The sequence below is a fragment of the Ochlerotatus camptorhynchus genome, unplaced genomic scaffold, assembly GCF_037179485.1.
Source record: "Ochlerotatus camptorhynchus isolate MF236.1 unplaced genomic scaffold, CSIRO-AGI_Acam_v1.1 ptg000370l, whole genome shotgun sequence".
Taxonomy (NCBI): Eukaryota; Metazoa; Arthropoda; class Insecta; order Diptera; family Culicidae; genus Ochlerotatus; species Ochlerotatus camptorhynchus.
In genome coordinates this window covers 5792560-5817300 of record NW_027040858.1, presented here as the reverse complement: position 1 = coordinate 5817300, position 24741 = coordinate 5792560, and the positions used below count along the sequence as shown (strand labels likewise).

The window sequence follows — 24741 nt, the reverse complement described above, 5'->3', positions numbered from 1 at the left end:
CCAGAAGCTAGACTGCTTCTCCCAGAAGCTAGATTGCTTTTCCCAGAAGCTAGACAGCTTCTCACAGAAGCTAGACAGCTTCTCACAGAAGCTAGACAGCTTCTCACAGAAGCTTGACAGTTTCTCACAGAAGCTAGACAGCTTCTCACAGAAGCTAGACAGCTTCTCACAGAAGCTAGACAGCTTCTCACAGAAGCTAGACAGCTTCTCACAGAAGCTAGACAGCTTCTCACAGAAGCTAGACAGCTTCTCACAAAAGCTACACAGATTCTCACAAAAGCTACACAGATTCTCACAGAAGCTAGACAGCTTCTCCCAGAAGCTAGACTGCTTCTCCCAGAAGCTAGATTGCTTTTCCCAGAAGCTAGACAGCTTCTCACAGAAGCTAGACAGCTTCTCACAGAAGCTAGACAGCTTCTCACAGAAGCTTGACAGTTTCTCACAGAAGCTAGACAGCTTCTCACAGAAGCTAGACAGCTTCTCACAGAAGCTAGACAGCTTCTCACAGAAGCTAGACAGCTTCTCACAGAAGCTAGACAGCTTCTCACAGAAGCTAGACAGCTTCTCACAGAAGCTAGACAGCTTCTCACAAAAGCTACACAGATTCTCACAGAAGCTAGACAGCTTCTTCTCACAGAAACTAGACAGCTTCTTCTCACAGAAACTAGACAGCTTCTTCTCACAGAAGCTAGATAGCTTCTTCTCACAGAAGCTAGGCAGCTTCTTCTCACAGAAGCTAGGCAGCTTCTTCTCACAGAAGCTAGGCAGCCTCTTCTTGCATGAGCTAGGCAGCCTTTTCTGGCAGCTTCGTTCAAAAGCTAGGCAGCTTCTTTCAGAAGATAGGCAGCTTCTTCCAAAAGCTAGGCAGCTTCTCGCATAAGCTAGGCAGCTTCTTCTCACAGAAGTTAGGCAGCTTCTCCCAGAAGTTATTCAGCTTCTTCTCACAGAAGCTAGACAGCTTCTTCTCACAGAAACTGGAGGCAGCTTCTCCCAGAAGTTATTCAGCTTCTTCTCACAGAAGCTAGGCAGCTTCTTCTCACAGAAGCTAGAGGCAGCTTCTAGCAGAACAGTCATAAAATGTTGAATTTTTTCCTCATGAGTGACATTCTTTCTAGCAATTTACGACTTGTTTCAACGAAGAATGCCTACTACGGGTAGGGCAGCGCCAAACGTCAATGTCTGTTATCACACATGAACGTGTCTGCGTATGTTCAACGGTTCCGCGAATCCGCCCCAAAGAATCACGCATATAAATCCTTCTCCTCCTCGTTTGACATGGCCCATCGCGCGTAGCCACGATGCTCGTTGCCAACAACATCTCAATGTCGTCTGTAGCCATTTCACCGAACAGCAGCACCACCCAAAGACCGAGGGATGTAAATGGGAAGAAACCGTAGCAATCGTCGTAGTAGGCGACATTTTTGCTGCCGCTTTGCGAACGTATGCGACGAGATATTTGAGCTATTTCGCAAACAAAAGAATGAGTCCATGGGCGCCGTCGACGACGGTGAGCGGGGTGAGGGACGGGCGTAATATTTATGCATGGGAGGAAACATTATGGAGCATCCTTAAATGGAGTCTTTGTGCATGCGGGGTGACGGGTGGCAGTGCCAGTTGGGTTCGGAATAAATAAACTGCGAAAACATTTTCCGCTTGCCGTAACGGTAAGGTTTTTTTTTTCTGGGGTGAAATCGGAGATTTATTTTTCCCACAAGGAAAACAGCCGGGAAAAAGCAGTTATCATCTGTTTGATTGGGGCACGCATTTCCCCTTCCCGGGAAGTTCCCAAATAGGAAATGTCTTCGTTGTGATTGGCCGAAGCGATGTGTTTTGCAAAAAGGGAGCCTATTAATTAGGAGGGCTTCCTCCCATGAATAGTGGAAATCCCGGTCCCTTTGAAGCATTCATTAGGCAACTGAATTTGTGATTCGCCCCCAAACTTCGCAATCGGAAAATTTATGCACCATCGTCGTTGGCAAAAATTCGCATCGTTACGGTCGGATTTCGCAAAGCAGCCATAAAACTATCATAATTAATGGCCTTCTCTGTTGGAGCAGCCTCCGTCGCAGTAAATGCTGATGGATGAGTCCCAGCTATCCGGTGCCAGATTCGGTCTGCTTTATTCGGTCCTAATTGCACACGACAACCACGGCGATGGGTGGCATGCAGATTGGCTCCCAGGAATGGTTTTATAATCCAATAAATTCCGGATCCTTGTTTCATGAGGACAGGTCGTCCACTGAAAGGATGGGACGTATTCAGTAAATTTATCCTAGATGGGATACTGGTTTAACTACTTCTGATTTTAGATCGAAGCTTGTTGGTCGCTAATGAAAGATGACCTTTTTGGTGACTTTTCGCTTGTTTGTTTGCATAATTTTGGTTCTTGATGAGGGATCATCTGTCTGACGAGGGTTAGTCGGATAATGGCGAATAAATTCAATTGTAGGAATCAATCTGGGATGGTTGATAAATTATTATATAAAAAGTTATAGTGACCGAATTCCAGCACAAACAAGTACGAAATCTGCTCTAAAGTTATTCCACGTTTAATTTTCACCATTTCTTGAGTTTGTTTTTTGTCTATAAGACTCCAATTTGCTAGAAAATTTCCATACTGATATGAGAAGCTTTGCATGACGCACTAACTTCATTCAAGTTTACCTTCTACGAAAAACGAGTAGGTACATTTTGCCCGAAGGAAACATACTTTCATCTGCACCGCCGAAAAACTGGAAAATCCCCACATTTCCAGAAGTAAAAAAAAACCCCGAACATGAAACGAAACGCTTGTTTTACAAGGCGTTATATTCGCACGGCCTGCTTTTCTCCATGGATGGCCCACTCGCTCTGTACATAATATCCTTTTATACTGTTATACGCATACTTACATATTTCCTCGCCTACTATGCTGCCAACATCGAAAGCCGCTTTTCATCGTCTGCTGTATTACCGAGAAAGAGAGGAGGGGGAGGGGAAATCATAAAAAGTGATTCGTCTCCTGGGAATGTTAAATATTTGCGTGTGTTTCTTTCGACAGAGACGACTCAAAGAGCTTAGTTTTCTGGGGAAATCGAACGAAAAAAAAAATAAGACGTTGTAGGTGGATGTCACGTCAAGATATGCCGAGCTTTCCAACCAAGTGGCACTTTATTTTGGTGCTAATTAATAGCACTAGCCGCCCAAATACCGGGCTCATGGCAAAGTACCTTTTAGGTCCTTCGTTCGTTCGGTCGCTCGGAAGCTGGAAGCACCTTTGATTGGTGATATCCGACGAAATGCTTCTTTTGTGTGTGTGTGTCCTGCTCTCTGATAGTTGTTTTAGCAGCACTTGTGATGGAAGGGCGGCTGGTGCTCTTCCGTTACTATGAGGCCCTAATACGATGTAAGCCGGGGGGACAAATCGTAGTGCTTGGGATTATTGCTTTGAGGGGAGTGGGGGCGTAACTAAGCTGCTTTCGACTTGATCAGTTGTACGGTATCGAAATAGGTGTGGGTTTTTCAGAAAGCATCGTTCCATTTACTTATTATCACCGTATATTTGGCTTATTTTGGACTTGGATTCGAATCTGACGGAGACATCTTTTTTTACCATTGGAAAGAATTAAGCGATGTATTTTTTTCTTTTTGTATTACAGTCACTTTAGCAATTTTAACGTCATTCGTGACTTGAGATTTGAACTCGTGATTTTAAGATTTGAACTCATGACATTAACCGTGAGAGGCTTGGCTCGTCCCCATGGTCTATGTATTTTATTCGGAAACTAAGTTTTCACTTAATTGTTAACAGAGGACAGTGCAGTTAAAAAATCTAGGAATTTATTTCACAGGCTACAAAACAGAGTACTTGACACTGCATTTAGATTCACATCCCAAATCACTCCTTTTTTGCATACTCGACACAAAATATACTTTCTAAGCCCCGTTCCTTACAGGACTTCAGGTGTGGCAAGTATGCAAAAAAGAAAGGTTTTCGGATGTTAATCTAAGTGCATAAATAAGGGTACCAATAACTTTTTTGTGCCAGGTATTCTATTCTGAAGTCTTAGAGAGGGAAATCACAAACCGTGTGTTATCAAAATGACATCTTGAGAGACTGAGCTCGTGAGAGAGAGACTTTTCTTTGACAAATTTGATTTTCTTTGTAATGTCGGCCTAAATGCCCCTAATTTGGGCCCATACATAAATTCAACAATCGACTAAATTTTCAATAGCGACCAAAATATCAATTAGTACTGGTTCAAAAATTATAAACTTTTGAAATAAGCCATTTTAGAAAAAAAAAAAAGAATTTTTTTTGACCCTCTTACATGGAAACTATTAATTTTTACGAAATTCTGAGAAAGACTATATCGTTTTGCTATGGAACGGCTGTATGGAAATTTTTCATTACTTCCTACCAATGGAACAGCGCCATCTGTGTAAAAAAAACGCCTTGACTAAATGGTTAATTCTCACTCCTCGAACTGCATTTCCGAATTTATCCAAACACATATTCTACCTATTCAACCTAACAGATATCTGTACATCTACGAGCAAATACTGATATCACTGAACGGGTAGCTAGTAACATCATAAACCCAAGTAAATACAGTACTCCCCTGATGGTAGTTCCAACCATATTCCATTTACCCACTCCATGAAGAAGGCACATTTGTGATACTTTTAGGATTCCAACAACCAACCGTCGGAATTGATGCATGTGGCTTCTCCGCCTTGGCGTATTTGCTCTTAACTGGAGGACTTGAAGTACCACTTACCTGATAATGCATGCACTCAGCTGTATGACGACGAAGACGTCGATAGTGATATGATAATATGACGTCGAAATGTAGGTAGGTGATAGACGAGCGCTTTCGTATAAATGTTTGTTATGTGCGAAAAAAGGAAATGTAGGGTTTGATTGGTGCTCGGTAGTTCCCGCGATTAATGTGTTGAGATGCTTCAAATGTGGAGAATTTGTGAGAGATGCTCTAGGTGCAGCCAACAACACAAAACGTCGGAGTGTACGACAACTGTATTGAAATGTATTAATTGTTTGAAAATTAATAAAGAACGTAAAATGAACTTGGACGTCAACCATGCCGCATTTAGCTCTGAATGTTTGCTCTATAAAACACTTTTTGATCAGAAGAAAAGCAGCTTGCGTTTCAATAAATAGCAGCCAAGTTCCAGGAATGTGAATCAATTCGATTTTTTGTATTTGAATATTGCGGGGTTGTCAACAAACTACGTAGCATTACGTCAGATTGTTGAGGAAAAACGTCCTCTTTTAGTTTTATTATCTGAATCCCATATGATAGAAACTGAAGCTTTTGATCAGTATAGTATTCCGGGATATATTGTTGCTGCTTGTTTATCACATTCTAGACACACTGGCGTTGTTGTTATTTATGTCAAAGAATCAGTTCAATTCAACCAGTTCTAGTGACCAGCGTTTTGTTGAAGTTTTAGAGAACTGGCTCGAGACATTCCTTGATTCTAGTAAATCAAATATATTGGCTGGTAATTTTGATATTAATTGGCGTGATAACCATAATTTGAATCATTTGAAGCGTCTAGCTGAGTTTTTCAATTTAAAACAAACGGTAAATGAATGTACGCGTATTTCCAGGCACAGTAGAACTTTAATTGACCACGTTTATTCCAATTTTGATTCGATTTGTTCAGTTACGGATACTGATTTGATAATGACTGATCATGAGATCTTAGTGATTAATGTCGTAGCATGTTAACGATAACGATAATTTTCAAAAATTGAAGTGCTGGAGGAAATATTCGAAGCAAGCTGTTTGCGTCTTAAACGGAAAAGGGACAAATGGTACACACATTTTTGTAGATCAAATAATGACAATCATTGGAGTAGGCACACAATCGCGCGTAATAAGTATTCACAATCGATAAAGAAAACTCGTTGTGAATATGTTCCAAGGAAGATTGATCAACATCAAAACAACAACAAAGAGTTATGGAAAATTTTGTAATCTTTATTAAAACCTAGTAATTGCAAATCGCGGTCGATAACCTTTAATGGCACATAAGAACAGTCAGAACAAGTAATTGCATATAAGTTTAAAGATTATTTTGTCGACAGTGTTTTTTCACTGCTCAATCAATCCATTGAATTGGTCGATGAACGTGACGAAATAAAACAGCCAGTTCATAATAGTTGTAGATTTGAAGGTTTTCACCCAATTGCATCAGATGAACTTAGAGTTATTTGTTTTTCATTAGGAAAATGGGCTGGAGTAGATAATGTTAATGCTAGAGTTATTCAAGATTGCTCTCATGTCATTGGCCACATCTTGCTGGACCTTAGTAATGAATCATTGCAAACTGGACATGTGTCACAAATTTGGAAGGAATCCTTAGTGGTCCCTATCCAAAAAGTTGCTGGAACGATTAAAACCGAAGAGTTTCGTCCCATCAACATGTTTCACATATTAGAGAAAATTTTAGAACTTGTTGTTAAAGGCCAGCTGTTGAAGTATTCGAATAGTAATAGTTTGTTGATACCAGAACAATCGGGATATCGAGAAGGTAATTCTTGTGAAACCGCGTTGAATTTTGTATTAACGAAGTGGAAAAATAACTTGGAGTGTAAAGATACGATTGTTGCTGTTTTTTTTTGGATCTTAAACGCGCTTATGAAACAATTTCTAGGCCCTTATTGTTAAGATCAATCAAGCGCTTTGGAATTACGAGCACTGCATATAAATGGTTTGAAAGTTATTCGTCTGACAGAACTCAACGGACTGTTTTTAATGATTCTGTTTCCAGTCTCGTGGGGAATAACCTTGGAGTGCCCCAGGGATGTGTATTAGGGCCCCTGTTATTTATTATGTATATTAATGACTTGCGACGTGTTTTACGATTTTGCGATATTGATCTTTTTGCAGATGATACTGTGTTATTCATTGCAGATAAGGATTTAGATGATGCCGTTTTACACTTGAATGAAGATTTGCGTTCTCTAAGTAGATGATTGAAGTGTAAGCAGTTGAAATTGAATACAAGTAAAAGTAAATTTATGGTAATTTCGTGGAATCGATTAAATGAGAACGTCTCTGTTGTAATTCATGATGAGACAATTGATCGCGTTCGGAAGATTAAATATCTTGGCGTGATTGTTGATGACAACCTTAAGTGCAACTCTCACATTGACAATGTCATCAAGAAAATTGCCAAGCAGTATGGAATTCCATGTCGACTGAAAAAAGATTTAAATACAGCTATACAAATCAATCATCTCTCCTCATCTAGAATTTTGCCCTTCCATTTTATTTCTGGCCAATGAAACACAATTATCGAGATTAAAGCGCTTGCAGAATAAAATAATGCGTTTGATTTTGAGATGTAATTGATTCACTTCCTCAACTTTGATGATAGACGCTTTACAATGGTTGTCGGTGAGACAAAGAATTGTATATTTGACTATGGTGTTCATTTTTAAAGTAGTAAACGGTTTGCTGCCTCGATATTTGTTTGATCGAATTGAAAGAGGAAGTGACTTTCATAGATATAATACTAGAAATGCGGTTGAAATGAGAACACCACAAAATATATTATATTTTAAAGGAATGAATGTTTCAAATTCGATGCCTAGTAGACTGATGCAAAATTTGAAATTTTCGCTCCACAGTGCTTAAACAGTTCCAAAATGGGGCCTGCTTAGCCTCCCAAAATTTGAACAACTTTAGCAAGAAAACTTATGTTTTTGTTAATATCTATCTAACAATTCACCACATCACTATGCTTTTAAAAATGATAGCAAAGATTGTAGCAAATTTTCTCAGCTACAACTTTGTTAAAAACCACTTTTCAATCAAATGTAAGGAACAAAAGTTATTAATGATTCAAGTCACTGATGTCTTATGATTATGCTCATTCAACTGTTCAGCAGGCAACATTGGTGTTTCTGGTGCGAAGAATAGATCACAAATATCATGGCTACTATGTCACACTGCAGAATACAGTGTTGCCCACAATACAGTTGCTTAATCTTGCAATAAGATTATCAATCCCTTAAACAATTAATAACAATTTAGTTTGACATTTGACTGTAAAACGATATTCCGCAAAGTTGTAGCTTAGAAAATTTCCTTTAAGAATAATTATAGAAATTTTAGAAAAAGCAATATGGAAAATTTGTAGAAGACAATGCACAAAAAGTTTGGTTTTCGCATTATAATTTATATATAAACTTCGAATAGTTTGTGCCAAGTCAGTTTCTTACCATATGAGTTTAAATTTTGGGAGGCTAATCAGGACCTGATTTGAAACCGTTTGAGCACTGTGGAGCGAAAATTTCAAATTTTGCATCAGTCTAATGCCTAGACATATCAAATGTTCAACAACACTTACAGAATTTAAAAGACACTGCATTTCACAGGTTAAAACTGTCTTTTATCCAGTTATCCAGTGATTTTTTTATGAATTGACAAATTATGTATCTTGACGAAGTTATCTCTAATGGATTATTTTATATGGATAGCTGGTTTTTACATTTATGTGCCCGGAATCTTGAAAATTTTAAAACATTTGAATTTACTAAAAAAAATCTTAGGAACTTATCTCTTTGCAAATTTATCAATGATTTGCTTAGGGTCGATTCAAATATGACAGTTTCTTTTGACTTCCTTGATAAGCCATTTTGGTTTCCCATGGAAATGACTTCTGATTTCCCCGGAATTTTTTTTCTGGCCGAAAACTTTTTTTGATTTTTCTCGGAATATGTTTCCGACTTCTGGGACATGCTTCCGGTTTCCTCTATTTCTTTATTTCTTGTACCTTTTAGTCAAAAATCCTTCTAAAATTGATTCCCGAACATTAATCGAAAATTCTGCTAATTCAATGAAAAATTCCCGCGTCGCTTGTCAAATAGACCAATCTACATTAGAGAGGGTCTAGTATAAGAGTGGAGCGGACTGGTCTATTTTGAGCCAAGCGAACTGTCAAAGTCAGAGCCAATCGAGCAGCGCCTATCGTGATTGCGTTGGCAGTGTTGCTAGAAATCGCCTAGGCATAGGTTGCCAAGGTAGTTTGTTTTGAATCCGCTCCTCTCTTATACTAGACCCTCTCTTATCTACATTGATCGATTCTCTTCATCTACCTACTCTCTCTTTCGTTAGTAACTCGGCTCCAAAAATATGATCAGCTGTTCTTATCGTCCAATACGCTTAATTCTTTTAGCAGATTATGAGAAAGAGAGAGTCGATCAATGTAGGTTGGTCTATTTGAAAAGTGACGCGAGAATTCTAATTCAAAATGGTAGTTGATTTTCAAAATGGTGCTGGTTTTTGATACTTATGATCAATGTTGTTCGCAAATGCAATATTATTGTTATTGCAATAAAAGTTTAAAGTCCAAATATTATTGCCAAATTGTGAATAAAAGATACATACCCATAGCCCACTTAGTGAAAGGGTTTCGTTAGTTAGGCTGAGCTTTTTTTTTTTTTGGTATTAATTTATTTGTACAGGCTCAACCGAATAAACTTTACAGAGCCAAGTTATCATTTGCGTTATACATAATAGATGTCTTAAAGCTAGAGTTAAAGGAATTGAACCGATTACTCGCGGTCGTCTCGAGGTTAGTAGAGATATACAATTTTATGGGTGGGGAGAGGGAGAAGGAGGCTTGTGCTATGATTTATGATACAAATATTTCATTATTCCTAAAACATGAACTTATTCCTATTCAATTTGGTATCCGCAAGTTAGGCTGCGCTGTCAAGCTGAAAATTGATTGAGGGATACACCGATTGCTTATTATCATCACAATCCTCTAGTAAATATCCCAATTGTACATCGATGTGCCCTTCGAATAGGAATCAGGACTGTCAGAGGTGACGTTTGACTTCCATTTAGGTGGGCTGCAGCCCAACTAACGGGAGCCCCTACTTAAACGTAGCCCACTTAAAGATAGCCCAACGAGGGAAATTCGACTGTAATAGAACATTGACAAAAATGATCTTTCTGAATGCATTATTGTCGTATAATAATAACGGCAGTTTCAAATTCAGGATGGTAGATTATTTTAAAAATGATGGATTTAAGTTTATGTTCCTGACAGTTTCAATTCCAAAATGGCGGTATCAGTGCTGTCATGATAAATTTAGAGCTGGTTACTTACTAATTTTTTTTAAAATTTTAATTTAGGATTGTACACAAAATCTTGTTCCCACTAATTAAAACGGATAAAGCTTGTCGGATAAATTCCTTTTTTTATGTTGGCTTCTCAGTAGAACGGTGAACCAAAACATTTCGATGTTTTATGATCATCGTTTCGACCTATATAGACTTGGCCTTCTTCAGGAGATATAATGTTTTGCCGTCTATCTTTCAGCGCTAATAGTTTTATTATCTTAAACTAAACTAAAACTTCCTTGATGAAGATCTCAAGATCGAAACGTTTTTTTTATTAATTTATATGTACAGGCTCAATCGAATAAACTTTACAGAGCCAAATAATCATTTGTGTTATACATTATAAATGTCTTAACTATAAAGTTAAAGAAATTGAACCGAGTACTCGCGGTCGTCTCGAAGTTAGTGGAGATTTACAGTTTCATGGTAAACGGCGCCGGTGGTGTAGTGGTAAGCGTGATTACCTCTAACCCCAGCAGGCCTGGGTTCAATCCCAGTCGGCGCCGCCGGGATGTTCTGAGGCATAACATCTCTGATCACGTAAGTAAAGGCGTTGGTCCCCGGTTCATGTAAAGCCGTTGGTCCGCGGTTCATGAGTTGATGGGTCGATAGGTAGGGTCCAGGTGGGGGAGCTGCCTTCCTGACACGTCGGTAGCATTGGTGCTCAGCACGGAAAACAAGATCGACGGAAAAAACAAACCAAAGGAAAAAAAAAAAAAACAGTTTCATGGAGATCGAAACGTTGGAGATCGAAACGTTGATGATGGTAAAGTGTAATCAACAGTTTTTATGTCATTCCTTCACTCCTTCGCTCTCTTCAAGGAATTTATTTACCGTTCCAACAATTTTCCTGATATTCCTGCCCTGACAAACCCGAAATGTTCCTGAAATTTTAGGATTTTTTTTTTTTAGAATCCCTCTAAACATCGTGATAGCTCCTGAAATTAATAAATAAAACTGCTCTAGAGTTCTTTGATCTTCCTTTTGAAATACTCGAACAAAAGACTGAAACTGGTTAAAAATTTCAAAACTTCTCAGAAGTTCTCCCGACTTTCCTGAAGATCTCGGAACTTTGCTGAAGTTTTCAGAAATGCCCTGAGATTCTCGAAATCTCTGCATAATTCTTGCAATTAACTTTAACAGGGCTGGTAGAGAGTCACTTCTTAGTGACTTGGTCACTTTTTTCAAGCCAGTTACTAAAAAGTCTCTTTTTTCAAGGCCAAGTCACTAAAGTCACTTTTTCTTGCAATAAGTCACTATTTTAAATGTGTTATTTCAAGATTAATCATTTTTCTGGATAGGCCTACATTTTGTTCTATTTTTGAAAAATAAGAAGTTATTCTCTATCTACAGCGTGTCCAATCATTTGGCTTAATAAAGTTCCCTGAGCTTTTCAGGTTTTCCATAATTTCCAGGTTAATAATAAGAATGCTATTTATTAAATGCGTTAAATATATGTTTTTAACGCAAACGTTTTTAAAACATGAGTATCAGTTTTAAAGAAACAGCTTTACTATCAAATCCATTAAATGTTGAAGTTCTATTGATCTCAGAAAACCTAGATCTAGAGATCTTTGGGGAGTTCCAGGGGCCTCATAGCCTAGTCAGTAAAGGTACGGTATTACCAAGCCGGAGGCGGCGGGTTCGATTCCCGGTCCGGTCGAGGGAATCTTTCGGGTTGGAAATTTTCTCGACTTTCCTGGGCATAGAGTATCACTGTGCTTGCCACACAATATACAATTTCATGCATTGGTATTGGCATCGAAAGCTCTCAATTAATAACTGTGGAAGTGCATTTAGAACACTAAGTTGAGAGCACGCAATAAGCTAATATGGACTAAGCAATAAGCTTGAAATGCGAATAAGAAGAAGAAGAAGAAGAAATCTTAAGGGGAAGTCCCCGAAACTTTAGCCCAGGCTATTGAATTGGTTTAAAAATCTATGAGCGCGAGTTTAGAAAAATTCAGGATAGTTCCATGAGGTGCTGAAATAAAACCCATAAGAAGTTCCGAAAGATTCAGTACAGAGACTTTCAGAAAATTTATGAAAACTTAAATATTTCAGGAACTTTACAGAAATCGAGAGAATTCCAGGGAAGTTTAATGGTGTTTACGAGAATTCCATTTATTTTAAAGCAAACCCGAGATCTTCATTAGAGCTGAGAGTTTTAAGGAAGCTCCGAGAACATCAAGACCGATCAGAGAATTAAAGGGCTGTTCAAAAAATGTCAAGTTAATTGCAGAAATCGGTATTTCCGGAAACTTTGGTTTGCTCAGAGAAAATTTCTGGAACGCAATAAAAATTGTTTGAACATCGGGAAAATGTGAGAGTTTTTCAAGGGCGTTTTATCATGGAAATTTCAAGATCTAAAAACATTGAAAATTTAGCTACGTCGATTAGAGAACATCAACGAAGTTCCATTAATTAAAAAAGGGCGAATACTTTTAGCATGCATCGATATTTTCAAGAAATTCCAGAGAACTTCTAAGAAATTTAAATATTTTTAGATTGTTGCGAGTTACAAGGAGTTCCAAAGAATTATGGGATATTCCGAGAATTCTATGATTGATCCGAAAACTTTTGAAGCTTGAACATTTGATCAATTTAGAGAAATTAAAGTAAGCGTAGAAAACTTCTTTCAGGGAAAATTTGTGATTTGCGGAAAAGTTCCGTGAGCGTTTATAAACTTTATAAAACTTAAGGAAAATTGTAGAACTTAAAGGCAATTAAATCAATTCCAGTAAAATGGTTGATGCTTTTAAAAAGATACTAAGGCAGGGCATTCTAGAGGATTTAAAGGAAACAGAGAAATATTTTGGGCAGTTTTAAAAACATTAGGAAACTCTAGACTATTGAAGAAGTTATGAATTAGTTTCAATAATTTGAACTTCAGACAAATCTTGATAACTTCAGTGAAAATCCTAAAACTATATTAATTATTTCGTAGCGGAAGCCTAAAGAAGTTCCTGAAATTTCAGAATAACTTTGAAAACTTCACAGAAGTACAAAGATCTTCAGAAACATTTCGAGAACTTCATAAAAGTCTATGGAACTTAAGGAAAGATCCGAGAGCTTCAGGAACTTTTATGGACGTTTCGATAGCATCTCAAATAAGTTTAGTAAATCTCCAAAAACGAAGGGAATTTCAGGGGAGTTCAGTTCCATTAGTTTCACTAAATTAGCGGGAAATTTCAAGAAGTTTCCAGGTTTTCAGAGAACTTTGGAGATGTTAAAAAAATTATTGAGGTTTTCACATAAGTCCAGAAGTTCACGCAAGATTAAACATTTTTAGAACAGTTCAATACAACAAGCTTCTTAAGATCTGCAAATACTTTAGAGAAGTTTCGAGAATTGATCTCGCTAGTAAAGCTCTAAACAAAAAAAAAATCAAGGAAGAACAGATCTCCTTAGAGCAGAGATATTCCAGAGCAGGGAAATTACATAAATTTTAAATAGAGTTTCGAGAAATAGTGAATTGTTAACACTTTAGAAAAGATTCATGATCGCTTGGAAAATTGTGGTAACTTTAGGAAGTCCGAAATAGTTTAGAGAAGTTAAAACAATGTTGAGAAGTATTGCGAGCATCAGGTTAGATTATCAAACTACAAAAGAACTTCAAGGCAGTTCAACTAACTTTAGGAATATTTTGGGAACTTTCAAAAAGTTATAAAGGCCTTAGAATAGTCCATTCCATATTCAACGGAGATTTCTCATGAACATTCGCTTGGAGTTTACTATCTTAGGCTTAGGCTTCACATGAAGTCTAAAATTCCTCAGAAGTACCATGAAATCAGATTGCAGTTGATGTTTTTCTCGTGGATTTTGTTTCTTCCCAAAACTCCCGTGGAAGCTGATGAGGCTTAAAACTGAACAAGGAATTTGACTCTCGATTCTTGAAAATTTCTTGAAGTACTATAACTTTCCAGTTCAGAATTTATAAAATTTGTGGGATGCATTTCTAGAATTAAAAAAAAAATCATTTGAAGCCTCTGAGTTTTAAAAATGTATTTGTTACTAAAGATTAATCCATTCTGGATCTATAAAGTTCAATGTGTGAATGAAAATAACTAGGACTATTAAATGGTTTTATTTTAAAATGCATTCTTTTTAAGAACATTATGAAATTTCATGAGTAATGATAAAATTCCCTGATACTTCCAGGTATTTTCAGGAAAAATAAAATTCCCTGCGAATTTACGGTTATTCAGGTTTTTTTCACGTAGTAGAAGCTTGCTGGTTTAGTCATGAACTTTCTATTGAATCGTTTGCTTTAACGTTAGGTTCCTATCGTAGGTCACTTTTTAGTCACTTACCTACAACCATAAGTCACTATTTGGTCACTTATTTCTTCAACATGGTCACTAAAATCACTATTTTTGACAGAATTGATCGCTACCAGCCCTGCTTTAAAGTTAATTAAACTGCCCTGAGATTCTCTGGTCTTCCATGATGGTTCTTGAAGCTACCCTGAAGTTCTCACAATTCTCCTGAAGCTAGTGGTACTGTACAGAAATAAATGAAAATATCCTTTAAATCTTTAAACTTCCCTGAAATTTCTGAATTTCTGTAAAGTTTCCATGATATGTCTGAAGTTTCCTACTTTTCTCAGGAGTTCTCAAGACTGTCCTTGAATTTCCGGAATTTCATCTTTAAATATTTCAATAGTCTGGAATTTCCTGAAACTATTGGTACTGTCCTTTAAGTCTCTGTGCTTCCCTGGATATCTTAGACCTAGGTTCCCTGAGGTTCTTGAAATTTCTATTTAACATTTTTTTTTGTCAAATTCTCTGGGCTTCTCTGAAGTTTTCTCCACTTTCCTGAAGTTCTCTGGATGTCCCTGAAAGTTTTGATTTGTCTAAAAATATTGGAAAAAGATATCAGAAATCTAAAAAAAAATCACATTTTTTTTAAAGAAAATTCACCTGCGAAAACATTTTTTGTAAAAAAAAGTTTGACTCGAAAAAAACACAACACATCGACCTTTCGGTTTTGCTGAGGGTCCAGTTTTGTTCATGAAGAGATAGAAAGCATATTTTACACGTAAATTTCTTGGATTTTTGATATGTGTTTCCATTATTATTGTTATTACAAGGTTCAAAATGGTCGAATTTTTGCAAAAATGTGGATGATTGTCCATAGCAAACGATTATGCAAAGTTTTATGCAAATCGGAGAAAGTCGAGTTTTAAATTATTATTTTGTTGCTATTTGGCCTGGAACTGCTCAACTTCTGTAAACTTCCTTAATGTTTTTCTGAAGTGAAAACTACAAGGGACAGCCCTATGGGGTTGTACGTAATGCAATGGTGAAGTAGGACTACGTGGTCTTATATAATAAATCTTATTTGTTAACTGCAGTAGGAGCTAGTGTTTTCTGTGGGATTAGGAATTTGAGCGGAATTCTCTCTGTTTGTACTCTTTAGTATGACGCACTTGACACAGATAGCACACAGCGACTCACGAAGAGCTACTGATTCCGATCAATAGCGGTGCGGCTTTTTCCTCCTTCTATGGATGCTCATGTGGGCTGCAGTTCGTCTTTCGTTGTGTACTGGAGAACACCACCGCTCACCACGCGGTGATTGAATAATGGAATAATGGTTGGAATTCAACTTTGAAATCTGTGTTAGGGAAATCCATTTTCGCAAGCAATCGGTGATAATTTTAATAATCATAGCAACAGTTGCACAACCGTTAAATTTTCAATGGTGACATTTTGAAAAATCATAAAATCTTAATTTAACAGATTTGTAGAAAATATTCCTATCAATTGACGTATTAAGAATAAAAATCCATCATCTCTGGATCAAAATCAGATCACTTTCATCTAGATAGAGCTGGAATTAGGCGCAACAGCTTTTTTGAACAATGACTTCTCTCGATGATTTTTAGGAATTCAAGGTACGCCCACGCAAACTAACATTACCTGATGGTGATTGAATAAACACCGTTTGGTGAGACCAGATGGAATTCAACTTTGAAATCTGTGTTAGGGAAATCGCTTTTCGCAGGCAAACGGTGATAATTTTAATTATCAAAGCAACAGTTTGTGCAACTTGCAATTTTCATTAGTGACATTTTGAAAACTGATAAAGTCTTAAATTTAACAGATGGGTAGAATTATTACTAATTTGTGATAAAATTATTGAAATTGGTCCTGGGGCAGCTGAGTTATTAACGTTCAAAATATTTCATAATTTGTTACATGTTCCTTTTTCGGTTTTCACAAAAGTGTTCCCCCATATAGAACTCACAGACGTAGTCCTACGTCAAAAGAACTGTCCTGAAGCTCTCTTTGATCTTAATTGGACTTCCCTACAATCTGCTGGATTGGCCTGAACCTATCGGAACTTACCCTAAAAGATCATAGCTTTTGAAGTCCTTGGAACTTCCCTGAAGTTTTCGGTAATTCCTTTAATTTTTTTGATTTTTCAAGAAATTATCAGATCATCTTGAAGATTTCTGCCTTTTTTCTGATGGTAATCCCAAGTAACATTGCTAGTTTTATGAAGGATTTGAAGAATTCTTCAAGTCTAAATGATGTTCTACAGAAGCATGATAAATGAATGTTCACTCGGATGTCGACAGAAGCAGATCACTCTCAATGCGTGTCACGCGATCGTCTGTTTACTCGGCAGCAACCATTGTGTGGTCCTCCTCATTGTTCTTCATCAGCAGTTCTATCAGTCGATGCGTCGTCGACTTTGCAAAGCAACCGTTTCGTGATGAATGTGTGAGTGCTGACCACGTTTTGCGTTCATTGCTACAATGGAAGCGCTCTGACCCTCGTTGGCGAATCTGCCATAGAAGTAAACCACTGGAAGCGGCTCCCGTTCTGGAAGAGGAGGCTTATTGGATAGCGGAAGATAAAATGTTTATTGTGTTGTATCTTTTGACTATAGTTTTAAGATGTATTGTATAGTGAACAAGAATCCTCGGCTCTGTTAAGTTAATTCGGTTGAGCCTATCCATCCACAATTTTTACTCGGAAGTGGAACTAGCATAAAGTTTTCAAAATTGTTGTCCATAAGTTCTCCAAAATTTAATAATGTTTTCGTAACTTTCCTTACTTTCATGGGACTCCCAACTTCTTGGATGTTTTCTTTAGGCTTTATTCTTGAAACAACTGTTAAGTCCCGACAATGTTTTCTAAAGTTTTTCGAAGAAAAATAAATCCAGAAATTTTCGGAAACTTTCTTAAAGTTACTACAATTTTCCGAATGTCTACTAACAAGTAGACAGACTAAAGTTCCTACAATTTTCCGGATGTCTCAGACCTTTCCCGAAGTGAACTTTGAACTTTTGACTTCCCTGAATGATGAATATTCCGAAAATATCGTGGAACCCCCCAACAGCAGCCCTGAAGTTTTCGGAATTACGCTCAAGAGTTCTGAACTTCCCTGGATTTCCCATAACCTCTTTTAAGCGCCTGTAGTTTTGTTGCAATTAGTAAAGCTGTCCTGAAGTTCTCTGATGGCTACCACTTAAAAGTCATATGAAAACCGACCAACTAAGTTTTTGAAGCATTGCTGGGTATATCAACTACACATTTTTATTAATAAGGGGTTTTTTTTCAATCGTTAGTTCTTCACTACGTATTTGAATGCTATAATAATCCATAAATCTTTTTTCTGTGTACAATTTGAAACCGAACAGATTGATCCAGCGGAATTCTAAGCAAAACAACTACAAAGCATGATAAGAAATGGCGTTTATTAAAATTCCTACCCCCCCCCCCTCCCCGTTTTTCTTGCGTTCAGCCGGCGATTGCGATTTCTACGTGAGCAATCCGGATCGGAGTGAGCGCAGTTCCAATTTATTTTCGATTTCCTCCCATCATGCTAAATTGCTTGCTGTGTACAACGGCGTACCCGTTGGTATTCCATTCGACTCGGGTCATGTCGTTTTGATCTCACCAGCAGCAGCCCTGGAAGGAGCCTGAAAACAAAATCGCAAAAGAAGACCGGAAAAGGATTTAATCTATACCAGAAGGAGCCTCGCCCGGATCGCCACGCTTGAACTTGAAGGATTTTCTCTGAGCTAGCTTCTTCTCGTCCTGCTTGCCTGGTGGATTCACCCCCGGGGGACCAAACTTTGCGCTGTCGATTTTATAAACTATAAATTTCTGGATCGATACCGTCGTCTTCGTCGTCGTCGTCGTCGCCGTCGCCGTCGTTTTATTCGCATTCTTTCTCTGACCGCCGCTTATGGTCCACAAGGGCTGATGGTGTTGCTGTTATCGTTGTTTTGTTGTTCTTATTGCTATTGTTGATGTCTATTGCTTTTGACGGTATTTATGTCCCCTTCCTCTTGTTGTGCCCAGGTTTCCGCTTGAGGGTTCTTTTTGTGGGAGACAACAGCGGCGTGTGCGAGGTCAGGGTAGAGTTTAGTGAAAGGTCGTAGAAGTGTGGCTTGGATGTGATTTAACACTTGGAAGTCGTATTTAAGTGCGCATAGAATCGCATACAATCGGTTCAGTCGATTTGTATGGCTATGATTGATAGATGCTGTGAATTTAATAGGGTTTAGAGCTAATTTTTGGCCTACAACCTGCACTGTTTTTCCGAGTGGAGTTTTACACATATTGGAATGTTTCTACTACAGATGACACCCAAAATTTATTTACCTCTTCATATGTTCAGTTGGATTCAATAAAGAGTCACACATTGTGCACCTTGATTCCAAAGTCGGCATACCGGTTTTTCGGTATTTCGTACAAACATATAGAAACATAATTGGACATACTTCGTCGTTTAGATAAAAGCAAAAACGTAATTAAAAAAAATGCAAAATCGTAATAAAAAAAAAAGAAAAAAAGAAAAAAAAAAGAAATTAAAAAAGAGAAAAAAAAGAAAATGAAAAAAGGGGGAAAATAAGAAGAAGAAGAAGAAGAAGGAGAAAACAAGAAAAGAAGAAGTAGAAGAAAAACAGAGAGAGGAAAATAAGAAAAATAGAAAGAAGAAAAAAAATTAAAAAAAATTTAAATAAAAAGAAAATATGGCATTAATGTAATGAAAACATGAATTCGCGTAGTGAACTTGTTTTTTTTTTATTTGTAGCGTTTGAACGAAAGTATCACACCAAATGGTTTATTGAATCGTTAACGCTGAAATCGTAGAAATAGGGTTACGGTATGTAATGTGGGTCTAGTCCTTTCATTCGGCCTATCACGCAAATAAATAATTAATTAAGGAATATTACACAAAAAATAAGGAAAATATTGATCACTGATGGTTCATAAATGTGTACCACACACAAATCAATTTATATCACAACATTTCAATACATTTTCAGCTCTCGTAAGTAATAAAACTGGTTGAGAATATCACTCTGTTCGGAGTTTTTAGCCGCCATGACTTATAAGGTTAAGATGGGAAGGTTGACTGACGATCATCAAATGGCCTGATTATGGCATTTATTGAATGGAATTACCTGATAATACACACTAGACGTAAAACTTACAGTTGCTGTTTGAATATTTTATGTTTCTTTTAATTGTTTAACAACGTTTTCACAAGTAAATCATGGACCCAACTTTAGGGACACATTTCTTTTCTATGTTCCTAACTATGGCCCATGAAATTCATTTGACAGCATATAGCAATAAGAGTAACGTCAACAATGTGGTTTGCATTTGGATGATAAGGAACGAACAGGAAGGAAGATTTTTTCTGCCAAACCTGTATAATGAACATCACAATGTTTTGATTTCGCTATTCTGCGGTCGAAAGACGATAAGCGAAATTTTTAATTTTTAATTTTTAATTTGAGTGATTTAATGTAGTTTTCGTAAAATTTTCTCTGTGAAATGTTTTGAGGAATGAAGAGCATTAAGTTAACAGTGATAGTGATAAAAAAATATACATCAGAAAACGTTACCAAGAGCGTTTTTTTGAGGATCAAACAAGATAGGACGAAGTTGCATCCATAAATAGACCCAATTTGGGGACAATAGACCCATATTACATACATTTCCCTGGTGAGTTATTGTCTCAAAAAAAGTAAGTTTTTCAACTTTTCGTGGTTTCTGGTAGCAAACGACATAATAAGCATATCTAAGCATACCATTTAGCAGTAGAATATCGTTTGCAGGTAAATTAATTGATGAGTTATGATTAAAAACGTAATCGATGGCTGCATATTAGACCGAGGTTAGGGACGTATACCCTATTTGATGTTTTCTGCTCGATAGTCCGAAGTAAATTTTTACCCTAACCGATTAATAATGAAAGGTGTTTCAATTTACTATCTACTTTCATACGACTTTGACCCGTGTTTGATCACCTGTTCAATTCGATTCAATTTAAAGTCAGTTTTTGATCATAGACAATGATTTAAGGCAACGAGAATTGATGAATTTAAGAAGACGTTTATCATTAGTACGATTTATCTGAACACAACATATACGACCTAATGCAGCGTTCAGTTATGTTAAGTCCATCAAACGTGGCATTGCACTAGGTCGCACCTTTACCCCCGTCGTATCCTGCCAAGCACGCCCCTGCTCAGTGACAGAAGGTAACGGATAACGGTGCCACTGGAATTTACTCTTATTTACGATAACTCGGGCGAATGGGTATAAAAGAGTGCCATTCCTCCACCACTTCACGGAGAGGCAGGGCAGCCATTGCTAGCCATTGGTGGTGGTGGAATGCTTTATATTGTCTTGCTTTTTGAGCTCAAGTGATCCGAAACAATCACGAGGCTTCGGCAGAAGGGTCGTTCTTTTTATCGTTGCTGTGTTCTGCCTTTTATCACTCTTTGATTTGTTCCCTCTGGTTCCGGGCTTCGCTTTGAACGTGTTTTATTGGGCAAATTTTGGGCTACTAGAGCAGTGAGAGTGTCATCGATTGTGAATGGCACTGGTAGGCATTTGAAATTCAAATTCGTTGTACCAGCATACCGAACCGTGCAGAATTGATGAGTCCCATCACAAAAGTACCTTCGATCGGATCCAACAACTAGCGTTCGATCTGGGTACGACCCAACATGCCATTACGTAACGAAATCAACTGTAAAACCGAACCATTCCACAAGGAGGAATAGGACTGGCAGGAACGAGCAAATGGAATGCAATGGAAAATCTCGATCCACCCACGGCGCTCTAATGAAAGTCAATATCTCATCGGTGGTGGTGGTGGTGGTCCATCTCCGGTGAAGCGCATCCACTCCAGCCCGGAAGCCGGTCCAACCGGGCACTGCACTAAATTAGGGTGCATCCTACTGCTGCTTTTATGCCGAGGACAAATGGTCTCTTTTCGGGAAAGCATTTTTCGTCTATCTCATTCTCTCAATTCACATGCAGCGGCCAGGCACTGGCTTTGGACAGATGCATTTATCCAATGCATTCGAAATCGATTGGAACCCATTTTCGGGTGTTCGATTCGCCGGTAAAATTTGCTGGATGTTGGGGTGGTCATCAGATTTGAGGATATTTTAGTTCCCGTAAGTGGCTAAAATAGAGTAGACAAAAAGGAGAACACAGTGCACAGTGCAAGTGATTCCAAAGTCTTCTGTAGGAGGAAACCATTGGTTTTAGGTGAATATTGTGTTCGGGAAAGTTTTTCCACTTGTTTTAGCCAATCTTTTGAAGTGAATAAAATTAGGGTGGTCGCTTAGGGAGTTCTGAAATCAACTTTTTAGTTCACCAGCATTCGTTACGTTAAGGGATTATTTACTGTTAAATTAAATTTATTAATTTATTGAATTATTTAAAACATTAAATTGGGGCTGCTCGCCTAATGCACTTAAAACAGTTTGGCCTGCCCGAGCAAAGCTGAAGATCAAATTGAAATCAAAATTTGCTGTTATGATGTAACTTATTTTGAATACTCCAGTTGATCTCATTTTGGTTGACTTAACGGTTAACACAGCAAAAATGAGAGCAAAATTTTACACTGTTGAATCAAACGGAAAACTAATTCTGCTTTCAATGAAATCAATTTGATTACTGATTTTGCATTCACAATGTTTGACTGAATACGGGCCTAGAGTAAATGATTACCATTCATGTTTCTCAAGCTGAAAGACTTAGGCTCCAATCTCACCGCGGGCAAGTCACGAAGGACCTAAAATGTGTTAAACAAATCAGATAAACGATAATCATTAGTTCAACGACAGATGAATTTCAATTAAATTTTAAACAAGACGTAAACTGCAAAACTTCAAGTTAAGTTGCTTTCATTTAAAACGTCTTGACTGCATAATGAAAGCACAATATGATATCAGACTTATGTCGCAACATTTGAAATCAAAATGAGTTTTCATTATGATAGGAACTGCACACTTTAATATCGATTTGCTTTCATTTTGTTAACCGACTTTGCTCGGGTGTAAACCGGGAAAACCATGAAAACTGGGTAATAATCTGGAATTTGAAAAGTAGCCGGGGAAAACGGGAAAAATCCAGGAATTTGACGAGAGAACCGGGAAAAAGCAACATACCTTAACATGTTTTAACAAACATTGGAAGTTTAATAAGAGAGATTGAGCTTCTACAGGCCAAAAATTGCTTACTCAGCTCTTAATCATCTGAAACATTTGAAATTTTGTTCAACATTATATTTGAGCTTACGCAAAGCTCTCCTTAGAAATACTATGGAATTCTCCTCTGAATTTTCTTGAAACATTCTTAACAATTTCGTTAAAATTCTCAAGATTTTTTTAATTAGTTCCAGAACACGATTTTTTTTTTATATTATTTTTAGGAACTTCCTCGATGTTTCTTTGAAATGGTCCTCAAAATAACCCTTCAAAGTCTGTTTATATTTCTCTTGAAGTTCTCGTGATATTCTCCTCCAAATCCCCATAAAATTCTCCTCAGAACCACCTAGGAATTCTCCTTACAACTCCCTTGTAATTCTTCTAATAATTCCTCAGAAAATAACCTCAGAATTGATTTGGGATACTTGTCACACCTGAAAATTCATTAGAATTTCTGTTGTTAATTCCCAAGGAATGCTGGAAAAATTTGCAAGATAATTCGAGGGATAATGTAATGATAATTTTAAGGTGAACTCCAAAGCAATTTAAAGGCGATTCTGGAAATTCTGATAGTTTCAAGAAGTTTCAGGGGGAAATAGAAGCCGGAACAAAATTTCATGGGAATTTTCGGTGAGGAAAATTTCAATTAAATATGAGAATTATTTCTGGAGAACGTCAAAGGAATTCGGAAAAGAATTCTAAGAGAGTTCAGACTTGAATGTCACATAAATTTTGAGGAGTAATCTATGGAATTTGTGAGGAGAACTGCAGGTGAATTTTCAGGAGAATTTCAAAGTTGTGAGTAGAATTCAAAGGGAATTCTGAAATGAATTTATTGAAAATTCTGAAAAAAAATTCATTGAAGTTTTCGAAAATAATTCTGAGAACAGGATTTCGAGTAGTATTCCAAGAAAATATCAGTGAAAGAGTTATAAGGAGGGTTCCAGAAAAATTCTAAGGAATATTGCAAAGAAGATCTGGAAATTCTGAGCAGAATTAAAAAGGAATTCCTAGGATAATTCCATGGGAATTTCGAAAAAATATTAAGTGAATGCTGAGGTGAACTCTAAGTGTATTTTCAGAAGAGTTCTTCAGGAAATTCATAGCTGTAAGAGTTTTTCAAATTTTGATGAGCATTGCTGAGTGAATTCAAATAGTGTTCTGCTGAAGATTTTCAAGAGTATTATGGAGTAAATTAAAAGGGAATACTAAATAAACTTTGAGGATATCCTGAAGTGATTCTAAAAAACTTCGAACTTTGAAATGTTTTTAAGATTGCAAACTTGTCTGAGACTTTTTTCATTCTAATCTAATCTAATCTAATCTAACACCAACACAGCCAGTTCTTGAAAGCATCCTGGAAAATGATAATTTTTCTTGTCTATTTGATACATGTTTCACATCGAAGATGCGTCACACTTATCAAAACGGCCAGGCCTACTGTGCAGCATTTAAGGGGCAAGATGATTCAGAAACATGGAGGTTGTTTAAATTGAAGATTTAAACACGATGCTTCAGAATCCAATAAATGGATGAAACGTGGACATCTCGTACCATACGTTCCGTTTTTGGTAATTATATCATTGGTTGGTCGTTTGAAGCATCAAAGCTAGAAAGGTTAAGTGATGCTCCATTTTCTTCTGACGGTTGGGGCATGAGCACTAACTCTTGTCCTAGCCTTTTATGACTTATGGGTATAGCGCCATTACTCGCTTTCTGAAAAGAAAAGAGGAAAAGGAAAAGGAGAAGGACAAAGGGAAAAGGATTATGTGAAATCCATGAACATAAACAATATTTTTGATTTGAAATATACAATATAGAAATGAAGAACGCGGTGGTCACTACCCGAGTCTTGCCACTATTATCAAGTCATAAAAGTTATAAGGGCTAAAATGTGATCCTTTGATTACTGAAAAATCCTGATGCCTGGGAGTAGCAATCATCCTTAATTTGTTAAGACTGGTAATCTTAAATAAGGCAATACCAGCGCCGGCCGTGCCTTAACTCAGGCCAAGAAAGGAATAGGTAGAAATGTGTTAACGTGACACTCGCTTTGATGGAAGCCAAGAAATGCTCTGCACTTCCACGAGGAATCACTGGGATGTTGGGTAA

General features: G+C 37.3%; 2 protein-coding genes across 5 annotated transcripts in view; both read left to right on the top strand.

Annotated features, from left to right (window-relative positions):
- Nucleotides 1-24741, top strand: part of LOC135710128 (low-density lipoprotein receptor-like) — an 852116-nt gene that overhangs the window by 101936 nt on the left and 725439 nt on the right. The window lies entirely within an intron of this gene.
- LOC135710154 (uncharacterized) overlaps nt 13184-24741 on the top strand; it is a 267613-nt gene continuing 256055 nt past the window's right edge. The window contains exon 1 of the mRNA XM_065232667.1: nt 13184-13376. The gene's annotated coding sequence lies outside the window, so the exon portion shown is untranslated. The remainder of the gene's footprint in view (nt 13377-24741) is intronic.